Source organism: Colias philodice, chromosome 13 (assembly GCF_061535455.1).
Source record: "Colias philodice isolate Cphi_HAF_F1 chromosome 13, ilColPhil1 Martin Lab GWU primary, whole genome shotgun sequence".
In the NCBI taxonomy this organism is placed as follows: Eukaryota; Metazoa; Arthropoda; class Insecta; order Lepidoptera; family Pieridae; genus Colias; species Colias philodice.
Window position 1 is genome coordinate 11,424,323 of NC_143098.1, and position 19,590 is coordinate 11,443,912.

The following is a 19,590-nucleotide window of genomic DNA, read 5'->3' on the forward strand; positions in this document are numbered from 1 at the left end:
TGATCGCGTTCGAGCTCGAAAAGTAAGTCTCAATTCTTATTTCGTTTATAACTAAAGTAATAATTGATCTAGAGAAAAAATATCTTGGTCTTCAATAGTAAACTCTATTTTCTTACTGTTAACATTTATTTTAGACATAAAGTCCAAGTAAATCTTAAAAAAAATGTAATAATCCTTAAAAAAGGCATCATTTTTGAATAAAAATTGAATCGAGCGAAAATGTTACAATTATGTTTCTGTCTTGTACATCGAAAGAAAAAGACCCAATAAATCATATACTAAATTTCCATTTTGATTGTATGTGTGACTGTTTCAGAATATTAATGCAAATTCACATAAAATTTAGGGAGCTTGCCCTTAACGAATGTACTTCCAACATTTATTAAGCCCATGATTATTGATAACGTACAATATAAAATGTTTAAAATGTAAGATTGATATGTCTAAATGTGTAAGTTGCGTTTGAAATCAGTGAAATGTATTTAATTGTCATGTAGGTTATATTGGCGAATAATGAAATACGTCCTACAAGTGGGGGAGCCTGAGGCCTGTGTCCTCACAAATTCTTTCCTTAACCCTTAAGGAGACAACGCATTTGCAGCGGTCCATTGCATCTGTGGTGACCGTTTACCATCAGGCGAACGATAAACTCGTTTATCTCGTTTGTCTGTAACAAAAAAAAATCAAATTCTTCAAATATTTTAAAACCACAATTGTGATGTTTCAACCCTAACTATTCTCAGTAAAATCGCATTGGTTGAGTTATCCTGTGACCTTATTTTATTCCGTGGGTATGCAGCCGGTGATAAAGCATTTAATTTTATATTATTACTTCATTACTAAATTATTTCAGAAAAATAGAGCAAGGTTTGTCGCATTTTATAAATTTGTATTTTTTGCGACTGAAAGCTTTGGAAATTGCGCCAATTGTAATTACTTATGTAACTTACGTGTAAAACATATTTTTTATGTGTGCACTGTGGGTCGAATTTAACAAAATTATGTAGGTATAATTACATAATATTAATTTGTGTAGAGAGAGAAAACTATTGTAGTGGAAAATTAATTATGTTTATCTCGTTTGTTTTACTTTTAAGATTATTTAACTTAATAGATGCATTAATTACTTACCTACATAATTTGAATTGTGCATAGGTATGTCCATTTGCACGCCAGTACGCTTCACAAGCGGAGCGTTGAGGTAGTTAGTGCTCTATTCTTATTTTTATTTTTCACAAAATACACAGGATTACCTTCTGCATATTTACAAGGAACGTAGGACAATATGGGATTGTATAAGTGCCCAGGACTATTTATTCTGTCCATACAAATATCTAATATTTAAGAACATTAGGTCCAGCTATTACTAGGTCTTACAAGGAGAGGACATAGGAAAGCACTCAGGCAGTCTGACCGTGAGGAGGGGTCGTGACGTAATGTAACCGTTACTTTGACCGTAACCGTGTATTGTATAAATGTATAACCATTACGAAAAAAAAATTACAATGCAAAAGAAGTAATCAAATTTAATATAGTATTCATTTATCATATTTTCATTGACTCTCTTAAATCTAGACTTCTTTCAAAAACTCGATGTACTTTTAGGGCCGATTTTTCAATGCTTGGATAAAACTTATCCGTCCAATAAAGTACCTATTACACGAAAATATTAAAATGTCACGTAAACTGTCAAATACGGGCACTAAGAATACGTTTTTAAAATGGTAGTTTTATACATTGTTCGACGAATAAGTTTTATCCAAGCATTGAAAAATCGGCCCATAATCATGTAAAGTTTAACATATAAATAACTAATCCATACTAATATTATAAATGCGAAAGTAACTCTGTCTGTCTGTTACTCAATCACGCCTTAACTAGGTACTGAACCAATTTGCATGAAATTTGGTATAGAGATATTTTGATACCCGAGAAAGGACATAGGCCACTTTTTATTGCGAAATATGTACAATAATATTATGTAGTAATAATATCAAATCTTTTAAAGTGAAACTTTTATTACATCGTCTCAAACTTTTTGGTCTGTGTAGCGCATGTCGCGTGTATCGCGGCTGCCGAGTAGGTATACCTACTCGGCAGCCGACCGACACGCGACATGCGCTACACCAGTCTTTCCCAACGTGGGCGATAACGCCCCCTTGTGGGCGCTGCAGGCCTAAAGGGGGGCGTTAAGAGACCCAGAAAAAAAAGGGGGCGTTGTGTAGGGCTTTGGGGTCGATTTATAATTTCATCAACCTAGCTAGGAAGACGCTTAGACACCGACTGAGCTCTCGATTTCGAGAGTCGACATCTTGTGAACATCAACTAATATTAATTAAGATATAGCTCAAACTCGGTTCGAAATAATAGACCGCGGGCAATCATGTTTTAACAAGTTTTTGTTAAATAATCCGATTTGTACATTCCTGTATCAATCGGCTGGTTCTATAATACTTGTTCTTGCCACAGAACATATAAAAGGTGTTAGAAAGGCGTAGGCGGGGCAGACGCGCCAAGGATATGAGCACTGCTCACATCTATGCGATCGCGCTGTTTAGTCACTCGCTATCTGCAACGGAGAGAAGTACTGCGAACGCAGCGACAAAATTATGAGAAAATGCCTTCATGTGCGGTAATTACTTGCCGTGCAAGAAGCCAAGTGCTTAACTTAAACAAAGGAAGCATTTCTTTTCATCGGAAAGTAAAAAAACAACGATATTTTAGTATAAGTCTTTCAAAATGTCCTTCAAATAATTCATTACCCAATATACATTGCGGGCTGCATTCGCTCGTCATTTTCAACACGTCAATTAGAACGCGTAATGTAGTGCGTACAAGTGCGTAGCATCGCGGTATTAGCTCTTGGCGTGACGTGGCGACTTGCGGCTGTTTTTGAGTAAATTGGAACCTGATATCAACAAACTTATTGAACAGCATCAGATTCAACCTTCACATTAGTTTTTATATAAGAATTGATTATGTTTGTTTTATTTTCAATAAAAGATACTCTGTCCGAATACTATAAAGTTGCGTTTCAATAATCAGTTATAAGTACTTAGCGGTTTTTAAGTATGTTTAAAAAGGGGGGCGTTAAAAAATAATTTATTCATAAAGTGGGCAGTAGACAAAAAAAGGTTGGGAACCCCTGCGCTACACAAAGCAGTGTTCGGAACCGTTCGAACAGTTTCACTTTTACCGTGGTTTCATAAAACCACACAACATTTTTTTTTTATTTCTTACTTTTCCGTTTTTGAAGTCGGTTGTTTTTAACGCAGTTATTTTTATTTAATACTTTTTAGTGTATTTTTCAACACGAATCAAACGAGCCCAAACTCGATAAAGTTGAGTCAATATATTACTGAGTTCCTATGGCCACCTTCCGATTCCATCATCAAATCAGCTTCATGTCATGATAATGTTTCATCGCTATCAAATTTACATACGTATACAAAATTTCAGCTCAATCGGTTACCGGGAAGTGAATCAAAGTTACTTGCTACATATCAACTTAGTCATCGAGTACAGACAAAAATGCTCATAAAATAAAAACTACTGGGCCTATCCGAAAAAACATACGGTGTACGGTGTACATACATAAAATAAAAATATACCGGCCGAATTGATAACCGCATAAAATCGCATGGAGAGCTTAATTTTCGCAAAAAGCTCTAATCGCACGGAAAGCTTAATTTTCACAAAAAGCTCTAATCGCACGGAGAGCTTAATTTTCACAAAAAAGCTCTAATCGCATGGAGAGCTTAATTTTCACAAAAAGCTCCATTCGCACGGAAAGCTTAATTTTCACAAAAAAAAGCTCTAATCGCATGGAGAGCTTAATTTTCACAAAAAGCTCTAATCACACGGAAAGCTTAATTTTCACAAGAAGCTCTAATCACACAGAGAGCTTAATTTTCACAAGAAGCTCTAATCACACGGAGAGCTTAATTTTCATAAAAAGCTCTAATCGCACGGAAAGCTTAATATTCACTAAAAACAAATCGCATGGAGAGCTTAATTTTCATTAAAGGCTCTAATCGCACGGAGCTTAATTTTCACAAAAAGCTCTAATCGCACGGAGAGCTTAATTTTCACAAAAAGCTCTAATCGCATGGAGAGCTTAATTTTCACAAAAATCTCTAATCGCACGGAAAGCTAAATTTTCACAAAAAGCTCATATCGCACGGAAAGCTTAATTTTCACAAAAAGCTCTAATCACACGGAGAGCTTAATTTTCACAAAGAGCTCTAATCCCATGGAGAGCTTAATTTTCACAAAAAGCTCTATTTTCACGGAAAGCTTAATTTTCACAAAAAGCTCTAATTGCACGGAGAGCTTTATTTTCATTAAAGGCTCAAATCGCACGGAGAGCTTAATTTTCGCAAAAAGCTCTAATCGCACGGAAAGCTTAATTTTCACAAAAAGCTCAAATCCCATGGAGAGCTTAATTTTCACAAAAAGCTCTATTTTCACGGAAAGCTTAATTTTCACAAAAAGCTCTAATCGCATGGAGAGCTTAATTTTCATTAAAGGCTCTAATCGCACGGAGAGCTTAATTTTCGCAAAAAGCTCTAATCGCACGGAGAGCTTAATTTTCACAAAAAGCTCATATCGCACGGAAAGCTTAATTTTCACAAAAAGCTCTAATCACACGGAGAGCTTAATTTTCACAAAGAGCTCTAATCCCATGGAGAGCTTAATTTTCACAAAAAGCTCTATTTTCACGGAAAGCTTAATTTTCACATAAAGCTCTAATCGCATGAAGAGCTTAATTTTCATTAAAGGCTCTAATCGCACGGAGAGCTTAATTTTCGCAAAAAGCTCTAATCGCACGGAGAGCTTAATTTTCACAAAAAGCTCAAATCGCACGGAGAGCTTAATTTTCACAAAAAAGCTCTAATCGCATGGAGAGCTTAATTTTCACAAAAAGCTCTAATCGCACGGAAAGCTTTATATTCACAAAAAGCTCTATTTGCACGGAAAGCTTAATTTTCACAAGAAACTCTAATCACACAGAGAGCTTAATTTTCACAAGAAGCTCTAATCACACGGAGAGCTCAATTTTCATAAAAAGCTCTAATCGCACGGAAAGCTTAATATTCACTAAAAACTAATCGCATGGAGAGCTTAATTTTCATTAAAGGCTGTAATCGCACGGAGCTTAATTTTCACAAAAAGCTCTAATCGCACGGAGAGCTTGATTTTCACAAAAAACTCTAATCGCACGGAAAGCTTAATTTTCATAAAAAGCTCTAATCGCACGGAGAGCTTAATTTTCACAAAAAGCTCTAAACGCATGGAGAGCTTAATTTTCACAAAAAGCTCTAATCGCATGGAGAGCTTAATTTTCACAAAAAACTAATCGCACGGAAAGCTAAATTTTCACAAAGAGCTCTAATCCCACGGAGAGCTTAATTTTCACAAAAAACTAATCGCACGGAAAGCTAAATTTTCACAAAAAAGCTCTTAATCGCACGGAGAGCTAAATTTTCACAAAAAGCTCTAATCGCATGGAGATGTGGGGTGCGTGATAATAGATATTAATTACACTAGGTACAGTACCTTTGGGTGATGCACAAATAACCACACACTCACAGTTTTAACGTTTATTATCTCCACACAGAAGGAGAGAGACAATTATCAGATACAAGCAACACTTTGGGCATGAAAATACAAGAACAAAAAAGACACTGACTAGATGCGCATTCGGTAATTAAGATCGAACTCTTAATTTTACAATTGTGAAGAAACATGAAGAAATATTCCGATCTACCCGCTGGGACCGTGATAATTTCGTCGCGGCACGCATACTACGCGAATACCGCGACTCCGTCATAAAATAATAAATATTATAATTATTTTGTATGAGTGTAATGCATGTCTGTATTTTTTGTGTTTTGTGTAATGAATGTTTAGTGTTATAATTAAATACGAATATAAATATGAAATAAAATATTTAAATACATGTTGTGTGTAATATATACGTATGATAAAATACATACACTAAAATATCGTGTGTTAGCCACATCACTCCCCTCCAGAGACCGGGTTAAGGGCGATAAAAGTCTGGGAAGTGAACTCTCCTCCCAGAGCGAGTGGTATATGCCACAGGAGCACTGGGAAGAGGTAGGCGAGGATCGGGAGGTGGAAGAGCGGGAGAAGGAAGGATTTCGGTAGGAGACGACAGTAAGTAGGCTGGCTTAAGGCGGTCTATGCTAACTGTCGTTGACTTTCCTTTTAATTTAATTTTGAAAAATTTGTGATCTCTTGAAATGACCTCATGTGGCCCTGTATATGCGGGTTGTAAAGAGCCGCGCAGTGCGTCTTCCCTAAGGAATACGTGACCACATGAGGCTAAATCTTTGTAGATGAATATGTTTTTCTTACCATGATGTTTAGTTGGTACTGGGCGAATGTTCCTGGCGAAATTTGTCAACCGAGCTGATAAGTCGGTGATATCGGTAGTATAAGACGAAGTGTCGTGACCAAAAAATTCACCTGGTAGGCGAAGTGGTTCACCGAAAACCAGCTCAGCTGAGGAGGAGTGCAGATCCTCTTTCACAGCACTTCTTATACCGAGAAGCACGAGAGGTAGTGTTTCTACCCAATTTGCGTCAGCGTGACAGGTAATTGCAGCTTTCAATTGTCTGTGGAAGCGCTCCACCAAGCCGTTGCACTGCGGGTGATATGCGGTTGTCTTACGGTGATCGAAACCGATAGACTTAGCGAGCTGCTGGAATAGGGCCGATTGAAATTGTGCACCGCGGTCGGTAACGACGTCGGTTGGACAACCATAACGGGCTACCCAGCAGGACACAAAAGCTTTCGCGACAGTTTCTGCGGTGATGTCGGTAAGTGGTACAGCTTCCGGCCATCGCGTGAAGCGATCGACGGCTGTTAGGCAATACCGATAATCACCACAAGGTGGTAAAGGGCCGATTAGGTCTATATGGACATGTTTGAATCGCGCTGAAGGTAAAGCGAGCGTACCAATAGGTGACGCGACATGCCTGTTCACCTTCGAGCGCTGACAGGTCAAACATGCCTTAGACCATTCGCGGCAGTCCTTCCGCATTAAAGGCCAGACAAACCTCTGTGCAACGAGCTTGGCTGATGAATTTGCGCCTGGGTGACTCAATGAGTGCAGACAATTGAAAACCTGCTGACGCAGTTGTGTAGGGACGAAAGGTCTGGGAGTCGGTGTACTGACGTCGCAGTACAGTTGAGTGCGACTTCCAGGTAAATTCATCCGTTTTAGGCGAAGAGATGATTCACCTGTGAGATGCGCAGTGAGCTCAGGATCTGTAACTTGCAACCTTGCCATCTCTTCTAGATCGACCGGCCTCTGCAGTTCACATACGCGCGATAAAGTATCAGCGACGACATTATTTGCACCTGATATATGCTGTATGTCGGTTGTGAACTGCGAGATAAAGTCGAGGTGTCTATACTGACGCGGCGTGCAGTTACTTTTCCTCTCGTGGAAAGCGTAACATAACGGCTTGTGGTCAGTATAGATCGTAAAATGATTAGCCTCCAGCATGTGTCGGAAGTACCTTATGCTCTCGTAGATGGCAAGGAGCTCTCGATCGTATGGTGAGTATTTTACCTGTGACGGGCTCAACTTGCGCGAGAAGAATGCGAGCGGCTGCCAATCATCATCCTTAAGCTGTTGTAGGACTCCACCTATCGCTGTATCTGAAGCGTCAGTGACGAGTCCTAATTTAGCTTCACTGGCAGGATGAGCGAGCAGGGCTGCTTCGCAAAGGCTTTTCTTACAGTCCTGGAATGACTGCAGCGAATTTCCTTCTATGACCACGGGATGAGAACCTTTGACAGAACCTACAAGCAAAGCATTTAATGGTGCTTGAATTTGGGCAGCATTGGGCAAGAAACGTCGATAGAAATTAACCATGCCCAAGAATCTTCGTAGCTCTCGAACAGTTCTTGGGACAGGAAAATCAGCAATAGCTTGCACCTTGCTGTCCAAAGGTTTGGTTCCCTTTTCAGAGATTTCGTAGCCTAGAAATGTTACCTTAGGAGCGCCGAAGACACACTTGGCTGTGTTAATAAGAACACCATAATCTCTCATACGGGTAAAGAGTTGGCGCAGGTGGTCTTCGTGCTCTTGTGCTGATCTGCTGAATATCAGGAAGTCATCAAGATAAGGATAACAGAAATCTAGGCCTCGCGTCAACTCATCGACAAATCTCTGAAAAGTTTGACCTGCGTTGCGAAGTCCGAAGGTCATAAAAGGAAATTCGTACAAACCGAAGGGTGTGGTGATCGCTGTCTTCGGGATATCGCCTTCAAAAACAGGAATCAGGTTGTAGGCCTTAACTAAATCGATGACAGAGAAGATAGTACAACCAGACAGACAGTGTGAAAAGTCCTGTATGTGCCTGATTGGATACTTATCTGGTATCGTTCTTGCGTTGAGAAGTCTGTAGTCACCGCATGGACGCCATCCATTGTCCTTCTTCGATGCGAGGTGAAGCGGAGACGACCACGGGCTGTCAGATGGACGGGCTGTTCCGTTGGCTATCATAGCCTCGAATTCCTGCTTCGCTATTTTTAGTTTATCAGGAGCCAAACGCCTAGGAGAACAGGAGACAGGAGGGCCAGGAGTTGTGCGAATGTGGTGTGTAGTGTTGTGTTTGACAATACCTGGAGTACCAGCGGGGCGTGTTAGTTCTGGGTATTGCGCTAAAATTTTATGATAATTACTATCACCACCAGTTACAACCTTAACACTAGAAATATTACAATTAATCATATTACAATTTATTGCTGAGCTGCTGACATTGGTTAAGCCATCGATCAATTGTTTTTTACTTACGTCAACAATAATTTGGTAGTGTGAAAGAAAATCTACACCAATAATAGCTTTAGTGACGTCAGCTACAACAAAACGCCATGGAAAAACGCGACGTAAGCCTAAGTTAAGGTTTAATTGAATGTAACCGTAAGTATCGATGACGGAACCATTGGCAGCACACAGTTGGTAATTAGTTTTACATCTTTTTTCAGACACAGCGGTTATAGGGAAAACACAAATATCACTACCAGTATCTATTAGATATTCAACATTAAGAGTGGGGTCTGTTATGAAAAGACGACCGGGGGAAATGGGGCAGGCGTTAGTCGCCATCACTGAGTGTCGTACGCGTTTCGTGTCGTGCGATGCCTTGAAGTCGCATGGCTTAATGCATCTGTTAGCCTTTGTGCCATGTTTATTATGATACCAGCAGATAGGGTAACGCCGGTAATTAGAGTGGGACCGTCGAGAAGAAGACCGTTGACGACGATGGGGAGAGGGATCTCTGCGCACACGGGGACCGGGTCGGGAACTGCTTACTTGGGTGGATAGCGCGCTCGCCTGGCGCGTCAGCTCCACCACCTGGCGTGCCAAGTCGTCCATTGCCGAAGATGACGATGAAGAAGTCGCTGCAACATGAGTAGTGGGAGCCGCGATCTCGTACACGCGGTCAGCCAGCTCAGCCAGGGCGTCCAGGGACAGCGTAGGTTGTGACGCAACGATCGGCTGCAATCCAGCAGGTAATCGGCTGGTCCAGATTGTCTTTAAGAAATCTTCTGGAATTTCGGGACCAGCTAGATGCTGCAAATGCCGCAGGAATTGTGACGGCTTGCGTAATCCCAGCTGCTCGTGCATCAACAGCTGTTTCACTTTATTATCTCTAGACACGGATAATCTTTTTATTAATTCCGATTTTAATTTAATATAATCAGCAGAGCCGGTAAGGATGTCTTCGACCTCGACCGCATACTGTCGATCTAATATGGCCAGAATGTGATAAAACTTGGTAGTATTGTCAGTTATGTTCATTATAGCGAATTGCCCTTCAACTTGTGCAAACCATATTGCAGGCTTTTCAGGCCAAAAAGGTGGGATCCGTAAATGTACAGATGGTTGCTGGGCGGGCGACACGTGCAACGGTCGTTCCGCCATTTTGACGCACCTTCGCGCTTGAGTATTAACTCGATCAGCGTTTTCGGAATCACTTGCACTGGACATAGTTTTTATATATATAGTGTTCAGAGGGGTCACCAATTTGTGGGGTGCGTGATAATAGATATTAATTACACTAGGTACAGCACCTTTGGGTGATGCACAAATAACCACACACTCACAGTTTTAACGTTTATTATCTCCACACAGAAGGAGAGAGACAATTATCAGATACAAGCAACACTTTGGGCATGAAAATACAAGAACAAAAAAGACACTGACTAGATGCGCATTCGGTAATTAAGATCGAACTCTTAATTTTACAATTGTGAAGAAACATGAAGAAATATTCCGATCTACCCGCTGGGACCGTGATAATTTCGTCGCGGCACGCATACTACGCGAATACCGCGACTCCGTCATAAAATAATAAATATTATAATTATTTTGTATGAGTGTAATGCATGTCTGTATTTTTTGTGTTTTGTGTAATGAATGTTTAGTGTTATAATTAAATACGAATATAAATATGAAATAAAATATTTAAATACATGTTGTGTGTAATATATACGTATGATAAAATACATACACTAAAATATCGTGTGTTAGCCACAGAGAGTTTAATTTTCACAAAAAGCTCTAATCGCACGGAGACTTAATTTTCAAAAAAGCTATAATCTCACGGAGAGCTTAATTTTCATTAAAAGCTCTAATCGAACGGAAAGCTTAATTTTCACAAAAAGCTCTAATCGCACGGAGAGCTTAATTTTCACAAAAATCTCTAATCGCACGCAGAGCTTAATTTTCATTAAAGGCTCTTATCGCACGGAGAGCTTAATTTTCACAAGAAGCTCTAATCACACGGAGAGCTTAATTTTCATAAAAAGCTCTAATCGCACGGAAAGCTTAATATTCACTAATAAAAATAACTGCGTTAAAAACAACCGACTTCAAAAACGGAAAAGTAAGAAATAAAAAAGATTTGACATTATTATTTACTACATATTATTTATATGTGCTATTTATTAAAACGGTTTGATGTCGGTGCACGGGCTTAATACTAAGTGCTTAATGTTCGGCACCAACTTCAAACCTATTTAATAAATAGCACATCCATACTAATATTATAAATGCGAAAGTAACTCTGTCTGTCTGTCTGTTACTCAATCACGCCTAACTACTGAACCAATTTGCATGAAATTTGGTATAGAGATATTTTGATACCCGAGAAAGGACATAGGGCATAGGCCACTTTTTATTGCGAAATATGTACCACGGGCGAAGCCGGGGCGGACCGCTAGTAAGGCATAATTGATCCGAAAAGTTTGTGTAGATAAGAATTATCGTAATCTCTGCTTCATTTGGTTGACTTGGAAATTAAAATAATTAATACAGTAGTTTGATCTTATTTTTTTTTTGGACCGCCTCCTTGGTACAGTGGTTGACGCGTGAGCGTAGAACCGAGGGGTCCTGGGTTCGATTCCCGGTAGAGACAAAGAAAAAAAAATGTCTCGGTCTGGCAGGACACAGAAGGCTGATCACCTACTTGTCCCTAAAGAAAATCGATCAGTGAAACAGATGTATAATGCATCTGCCCCTTACCCCACTTGGGGACATGGGACTTCACTTGATCTTATTTTTAAACATCGTAAATCGTACTAATTATACGTTTAAGTTGTAATCTTTGTACAGAAAAAAATGACAAGATTTAAAATGGCATGAATCGATTTAAGATACAAATCCTATGATTTAGAAAGGTACTACGTTCGACCTATACCAAATAAAAAAGGTTAGATAATTTCCTATTCCCTCAAGTCTCATAAGTATTTCAATAAGAATGATTGTTTATTAAATCTCGATTAGTATAAATTGAATAACAAATATTAAATTCAATGCGCCACAGTTAACATAAATACCATATAATTTGGAAAATCCAAAAGTGCACGCCTCATAATTTTTTTTTAATAAATATTTATTAATTATTATTTTTGTTTATTTAATAACAATTAAACCACATCGAATCAGACCCTGAAAAATGAAAGGGTTCTATTCCTGAGCATACTCAAGCGTAAGAGAAAAAAAAAGACTCGATTAGTAAAGTATTTCGGTCGCTATCGTGTTAACAAGAAAAAGGATCCGCACATACAGACACACGGACGTCCAAGACAGAACTTTTTTAAACTGTTTTTTAACTAGTTTAAATAACAAAAATGACATCAAAAATATCATAAACGTTAAAAATAGTGTTTTTTCTTAATATGTGTGTGTATGTATTATCTTACAAGTGCAATGTATGATACATAAAGACATTTTAAGTTTGAAAAATCAGATGTTTTGCGCGAAGTACCCACCTCAACGCTTCGCTTATGAGGCGTGCAATAAATACAGACAGTTTATGTCATTCTTGAGTCAGATTGTCTTTTATTCATCTCGATTTTCTTAAAGCAACCAGCAATATAACCTAGTTGAGTAACAGCACAGTTGGTAAATGTTGGTAACAGTTTTTATAATATAATCATTCTTTAACTAATAAATGTTTGGTAAAATTTTTGAAACGTGATCCCCGAATTTCATTATTTGAGGTGTCTTTTAGTACAAAAATAAAATAACATTAAAAAAATCATATTCGTTTTCGATTTTCACAAAAACTACTATTAATATCCGGCAAATAGAAAAGCAGTTTTTTATGAAAAGTTACTACCCGCTAAATAATGATATTCGGGGATCACGATATAAAAATGCAGCCAAATGTTTCAAAGTAATGATGATCAAAATAGAAGCATACCTTTATACTGTATGTATTATTGATGACTATAAATATATAAGTAGGTACACCAACTTTTTTAAAAGCGGGATACTTATACCCAAAATACTAATAATTTATACCCATGTATAAAATGAAAGAAATAACGTTGTATTTACCTTTTAATTACGTTCTACTGTTCTCTCACTTTTGCAAAAACATTATACAATATTTTACCATGTTACTGCAACTTACAATTAATTAATAACAATAAAAAAGTACAAAACTAGACAAAAGACAATCTGCGTTTTTGCTTTGCTTTGAAAATTAACGTTCGAAATTCGAATGTCTATTTGAAATTTCAGTCAAGTGCGTTCCATTTTGGAACGTCACAGATAAAATAATATACAGATAATAAAATTGGAAACGCCGCTTTCTACAAGTTTTATATTCGCAGCAAAAAGTAAATCACTTTGTTAATCGCCAACTTTTATTCTACCTCTTATCTAAAATTCGTCAGAATCGGTACATAGATTTTGAACAAGGAACATACACTTTCAGATTTACAATAAAAAATTATACATAAATATCTCATAAATATTCTCTCGAAAAATTATACATAATATGTTCTCGGTTTATAGAAGCCCTTATAGGTATAAAAACTGTCGTTTATGATTAGCTCTCAACTAGTTTTCCTTCCACCCACATTATATTTTATTGTTTTTAATTAACCACGAATAGGTTTTTTTATTTAATCCACTCTAGGATACATTTTAATTAAAGTTAATTGTAATTATAATGATGATAGTGGGCCACCTAAGGCGATGAAATGCTTAGTACTGAGTCATTTTATTGTCTTTTTAGCCTGTGGGGTCTAAAATATGAAGGATTTACTAAGCTTCTTATTTAACAGTAATTTTATAAAACTGCCGTTGGATTTTAGAGAAGAAAATATATTCTAAGATTGCTTGATATTATTTTTTTCGTTATAGAAAATAAAAACAATTTTGAAGAATAAAAGTTACATCAAATTTAACGCGTATATTTTAAGGATACTTAATATAATACTTACTCACTGAAGAATGTAGACAAAACTGCAGGAAAAGTTAGTATGTACTTTAATAAAATCATACACTAAGCCAAGTCGCTAAGGGGCAAGGCCGACATCTCATTGAAATTTCTAATTAATTCGCAGATGCAAAACAAATGATTCAACTTTATAAATAAACATGGGTATATTATTGAAATAGCCCTTGGGTTTCCTGTGCTTTAATACTTGGACGTTAGTTTTAGCAATAAAAAATACATTAAAGCAGAAACTTACCTGCGAGCCAAAGATTTGCATTTTTTAGTTCGTGGTTTTTTTAAATTTAAAGAAATCTACTTTATTCGATAATTATAGTCGTGAAAAATAAATATCTTTTTTACCGCTTGGTTGCCTGGCAGAGATCACTGCTTAGTGATAAGGCCGCCGATTGTATTACATCTTTCTTGTACCATATTTTCTTTCTATTGTTTCCTATTATTTGGTGATTGTATTACAATAAAGTGTAATAAATAAATAAATAAAATAATTTTTCGTTTACATTGCGATTTGCGACATTTTTTTGTTTAAGTATTACTATATTGCCTTAAAAATAAAGTACAATTTTTTTATTTTAAAATTAAACCAACACTTGTTGAATGCCATAAGCCAAAAAAATAAAATAAAAAAACATTAGAAGTCCTATGCTTGCATTAATTTTTTCATCCATTCTATGAAATGGTCCAGTTTATTTTTTTATTTATTAATTATTTTCCACTTTTCCCTTAGATCTGAATTCTGACATAATGATATTATGTGACGGTGTTATCATTGTTATCTATAGCTACCTTGTTGATTACACGTTCCGATATCTGGTCACTAGCCTTTAAACTGATATTTTTGAAGTGAAAACTTCTTTAGCGGCGTTGGGTATAAAATCTTAAACTCGCGTCAGGACACGTGGCCTGATCGAAAAAGCGTAAGACAGATGTTTTTTTTTTAGCCCTTATCTTCCATGCGTAAGACCCTCAGAACAAAGATATGATCGTTGTTCAGAGGTAAGACCATAGGTTTCTGTGATCTGTGCGTAAGACGGATACCATTCCAAAATATCAAACATGCTGAACGTTAATAATCAAGTTTTCACTTCTGCCAGCACTCCCGGAGTGCAACCCGTCTTTTTTTTTAATAAGAACCTATTTAGTAAAATTTTGTAGTTACTTTATTTTAACTTGAATAATTAAATAAATATAGGTAGGCACCTGAGTAAAATTACCTTCTAATTTAGTAAATTTATAACTATTGCAAAATTGTATTTCCCATAATGACAAAACAGGCAACAGGATAGGTGGGTCAAATAGATAAACAAATCTATTTTTATTCGAGTTACGTCCTTATTACACTGTTTGTATTAAAACTTACAGCATTTTTGCACAAATAGACATTGAATTACAGCTGTGATGAGATCACGTACTACCTAGTTGAAGTAATTTATTAAATAAACTACTAAGATTAGAATTACAATATATACCTAGGTAGGTATTATTGGCTGTGATAAAAACGAATGTAATAAGCATCATCTTAAAATTCGTCTAATAATTCAACGAACTACATTCAATAATAGGGGATCTAAATGAATAACACACCTAAACTAATATAGGTTTGTATTGAGTAGCGTCACCTTCTTGGAACGAAGCTATCTTAGATTATAAACAGACGTTCGAACTGGTGCGACCGGACCACCGTACTCGTGCGGTGCGATCGACTCGCCACACGACCGCACCGCACCTAGGGTTGCCAGTATTTGATTTAAGGGTTAACAGCATCAAAAATACGAGTTTTAGTTATTTTTTACGGGAGATAATTAAAACAGCAATGTTAAATAGAGAAAATTTATTTTTGGCATTTATATTTGCTGTTGGAAGAAACAGCTTTTAATAGCTCTTCATTTTCTAAAGCGAATGTATAAAAATCTTTGCACGATAATTTAAAATTATTACATTTAATTAATTTGCAGCTTCGCCTTTACAGTTTCAATATTCAATCGGTTTCGGCTATCCGTCCAGGCATTGCCGCACAAAGAAAATATTCTTTGTTTAAAAATTATGATTAAATTTACGATTTTTAAAAAAACATTTAAAATATTGGAATTTTCGCGGCCGACTGAGCTAAATAAATTCGTATAAAAAAATAGATACACTAGTGACTAGATAATTTATTACGTTGCTAATATATGAAGTGATTAAAGGCGCAAATTATCCCTTTTTGAAATTTTCGATATTGTCGATGATAGAGGCGAAAGTATTGTAATTTTTACTGATTTTCGTTTTTATTTTTTTATATTATATGCAGGCGTTAGTAGAAGCTCTGTTTAGTACCAAAAGAAACCTTGAACTGAGTTCTACATGTGACAAAAATACCACATTCTAGCCACGAAGTTATTACGAGATATAGATTTTCAAAGAATGTCAGGGTTGTCCCTAGTAAACAAAATTATATATATCATCTATCTATAACCAAGTTTTTGTTTATGTTTTAGTCGTTAGTTATAGTCGATATTTCAATATATTATTATATGTAGGTACATAATCTTTATATGTAATAAATTAACTGAACAAAAAAAAATATCTTAGATTTATAAGACAATTCAATAATATCAAATTAATACAAATTAATCTCCTTTTTTTGTGAATATTTCGAGCATTGATCATAGTAATCTCATTAAAAGTCAAACCGAATTCCTTGAAAATCTATTTCTCGTAATAAATTCGTGGTTAGAATGTTGTATTTTTTTCACATGTAGACCTCAGTTCGAGGCTTCTTTTGGTACAAGTACAAGTACAAGTTACAACCATTGAAAAGAAGAAAACGAAGGGAAAAGAATGGGCAAAATTATATTTAAAAGACAGGGATTCATTCAGACATATGCAGTCATATCATAAATCTTTGTAGAGTTCTAAAATTTATATTATTAATCTTTTTTCAGTATTAGCCACGTCATCCGACGCCATCGCCATTGATAACGATCGACCGACGTCCGTTTTGTTTGGCGGTAGAACTATGACTAAAGCTGTAATAAGTTTATAGTCTATAATTATAAACAGACGTTCGAACTGGTGCGACCGGACCACCGTACTCGTGCGGTGCGATCGACTCGCCACACGACCGCACCGCACCTAGGGTTGCCACTATTTAAGATGCCAGGATTTAAGGGTTAACAGCATCAAAAATACGAGTTTTAGTTATTTTTTACGGGAGATAATTAAAACAGCAATGTTAAATAGAGAAAATTTATTTTTGGCATTTATATTTGCTGTTGGAAGAAACAGCTTTTAATAGATCTTCATTTTCTAAAGCGAATGTATAAAAATCTTTGCACGATAATTTAAAATTACATTTAATTAATTTGCAGCTTCGCCTTTACAGTTTCAATATTCAATTGGTTTCGGCTATCCGTCTAGGCATTGCCGCTCAAAGAAAATATTCTTTGTTTAAAAATTATGATTAAATTTACGATTTTTAAAAAAACATTTAAAATATTGGAATTTTCGCGGCCGACTGAGCTAAATAAATTCGTATAAAAAAATAGATACACTAGTGACTAGATAATTTATTACGTTGCTAATATATGAAGTGATTAAAGGCGCAAATTATCCCTTTTTGAAATTTTCGATATTGTCGATAGAGGCGAAAGTATTGTAATTTTTACTGATTTTCGTTTTTATTTTTTTATATTATATGCAGGCGTTAGTAGAAGCTCTGTTTAGTACCAAAAGAAACCTTGAACTGAGTTCTACATGTGACAAAAATACCACATTCTAGCCACGAAGTTATTACGAGATATAGATTTTCAAAGAATGTCAGGGTTGTCCCTAGTAAACAAAATTATATATATCATCTATCTATTACCAAGTTTTTGTTTATGTTTTAGTCGTTAGTTATAGTCGATATTTCAATATATTATTATATGTAGGCACATAACCTTTATATGTAATAAATTAACTGAACAAAAAAAATATCTTAGATTTATAAGACAATTCAATAATATCAAATTAATACAAATTAATCTCCTTTTTTTGTGAATATTTCGAGCATTGATCATAGTAATCTCATTAACCCTTAAATTGATTTCGTCCGTTTTAAAGGACATAGTATTTACACACATGCTGGCGCTGTTATAGCAGACCTAAGCTTCGCTAATCGGTATATTGGGAAGGTACTAGCTATGTCCTTCGCGTACATGCAGGTTTTTTTACCAAAGCGAAGTACAGTCGCGAATGGTGACCATTTGAAAATTGCAAAAAACGGATCTCTTGACTCTCCTGATAAAATTTATAATAACTGTAAGTATTTTGGCTATTTTGCTTATAATGTTATATTATTAGTTAGAATACGATTGTAAGTATAGTATTTTGACATAATTTTTACATATTTTACAATATTTGGAATACAAATCTTAGTTTATATACGATGTCCCATAAAACGGACGTTGACAACTTGGAGTATATACTAGGGTATTCTTCACATGTCCTATGTAACGGACGTTGCCAATAAGGCCATCCATTTTCAACGTCATCATTTTGATATATTTTTCTCTATTTTTAATATGTTTTAGAGGAGCATGACTTGGCAATCAATAAAAAATTCCCTACCTATCTCTGGCGGAAGCTGAAGAGTCTCGCGTTGAGTTGAGATGACGATTTTGAAGGAAATGTAGACCTACGGGAGTGATTTCACTATGATAACAGTGTCAATCATTTACCCCCAGCACCATACCTTCGGAATTATACGACATATTGATTTGAGACACAATGAAGACCCAAAATGTCAGAATTTTTACCATCAACAAAATATTATTGCTGCAGAATTACAGCCATTACATGCGGTGCGAGATCAATCTTCCCTACTTCTCAGTAGTTCTTCAGCCACAGCATGATGTTACTTACCAGAAATACCACCCAATGTTGAAAAATTAAAATAATAATACCTTACAAATTAAAAAACTGGCAGAAAATGGATATAATATATGCCAAAGAATAAAAAAAAAAAGCGATTTAAATTTCCTGTTTGTTTTGGTACTTCAGGCATGGTATACGACTTCTTTGCATACGATGAAGCAAACACATTTCAATCTGTACAATATAAGGAATGGGAAGAGGACTTTCTTGGTGTATTAGATAAGTTCTCAGGCTATGTAATACTATTTCTATTCCAATTCTTAGCATATTCTTAGGCTGTGATTTTTGGTAGTGTCGTTTTTTAAAATCCATTATTTTTAACGATATCGTTAAAGTTTTAACCAACATTTTAAGACAGATGTTTGAAAAGCTTATTCTAGATCGTCCATAATTATAATTTGGTAATAATTTTGAATTACAGAGTTGAAAATGTGCATTGTATTCATGTACCACGGTTCCAGGAATAATGTGCAATGTCCGTTATATGTGACGGTTCGAACATGTACATATAATTGGCAGTGTCCGTTTTATGTGACATAGTGAAAACAATAGAAAAAATTAAAATTTTTAATTTTTTTTTTCATTTTCCTCTTTTCTATCCTAATTCCAACACATCCTCCAAATTTGGACATTATAAACACAAGTTATCTAGGGGTGACAATTTAAGGGTTAAAAGTCAAACCGAATTCCTTGAAAATCTATTTCTCGTAATAAATTCGTGGTTAGAATGTTGTATTTTTTTCACATGTAGACCTCAGTTTAAGGCTTCTTTTGGTACAAGTACAAGTACAAGTTACAACCATTGAAAAGAAGAAAACGAAGATAAAAGAATGGGCAAAATTATATTTAAAAGACAGGGATTCATTCAGACGTATGCAGTCATATCATAAATCTTTGT

The 19,590-nt window shown here is 35.9% G+C and overlaps 1 protein-coding gene across 1 annotated transcript in view; it reads right to left on the bottom strand.

Annotated features, from left to right (window-relative positions):
- Positions 1–3,170: 3,170 nt before the first annotated feature.
- Positions 3,171–19,590, bottom strand: part of Usp30 (ubiquitin specific protease 30) — a 109,519-nt gene continuing 93,099 nt past the window's right edge. The window contains exon 10 of the transcript XR_016316518.1: positions 3,171–3,239. The gene's annotated coding sequence lies outside the window, so the exon portion shown is untranslated. The remainder of the gene's footprint in view (positions 3,240–19,590) is intronic.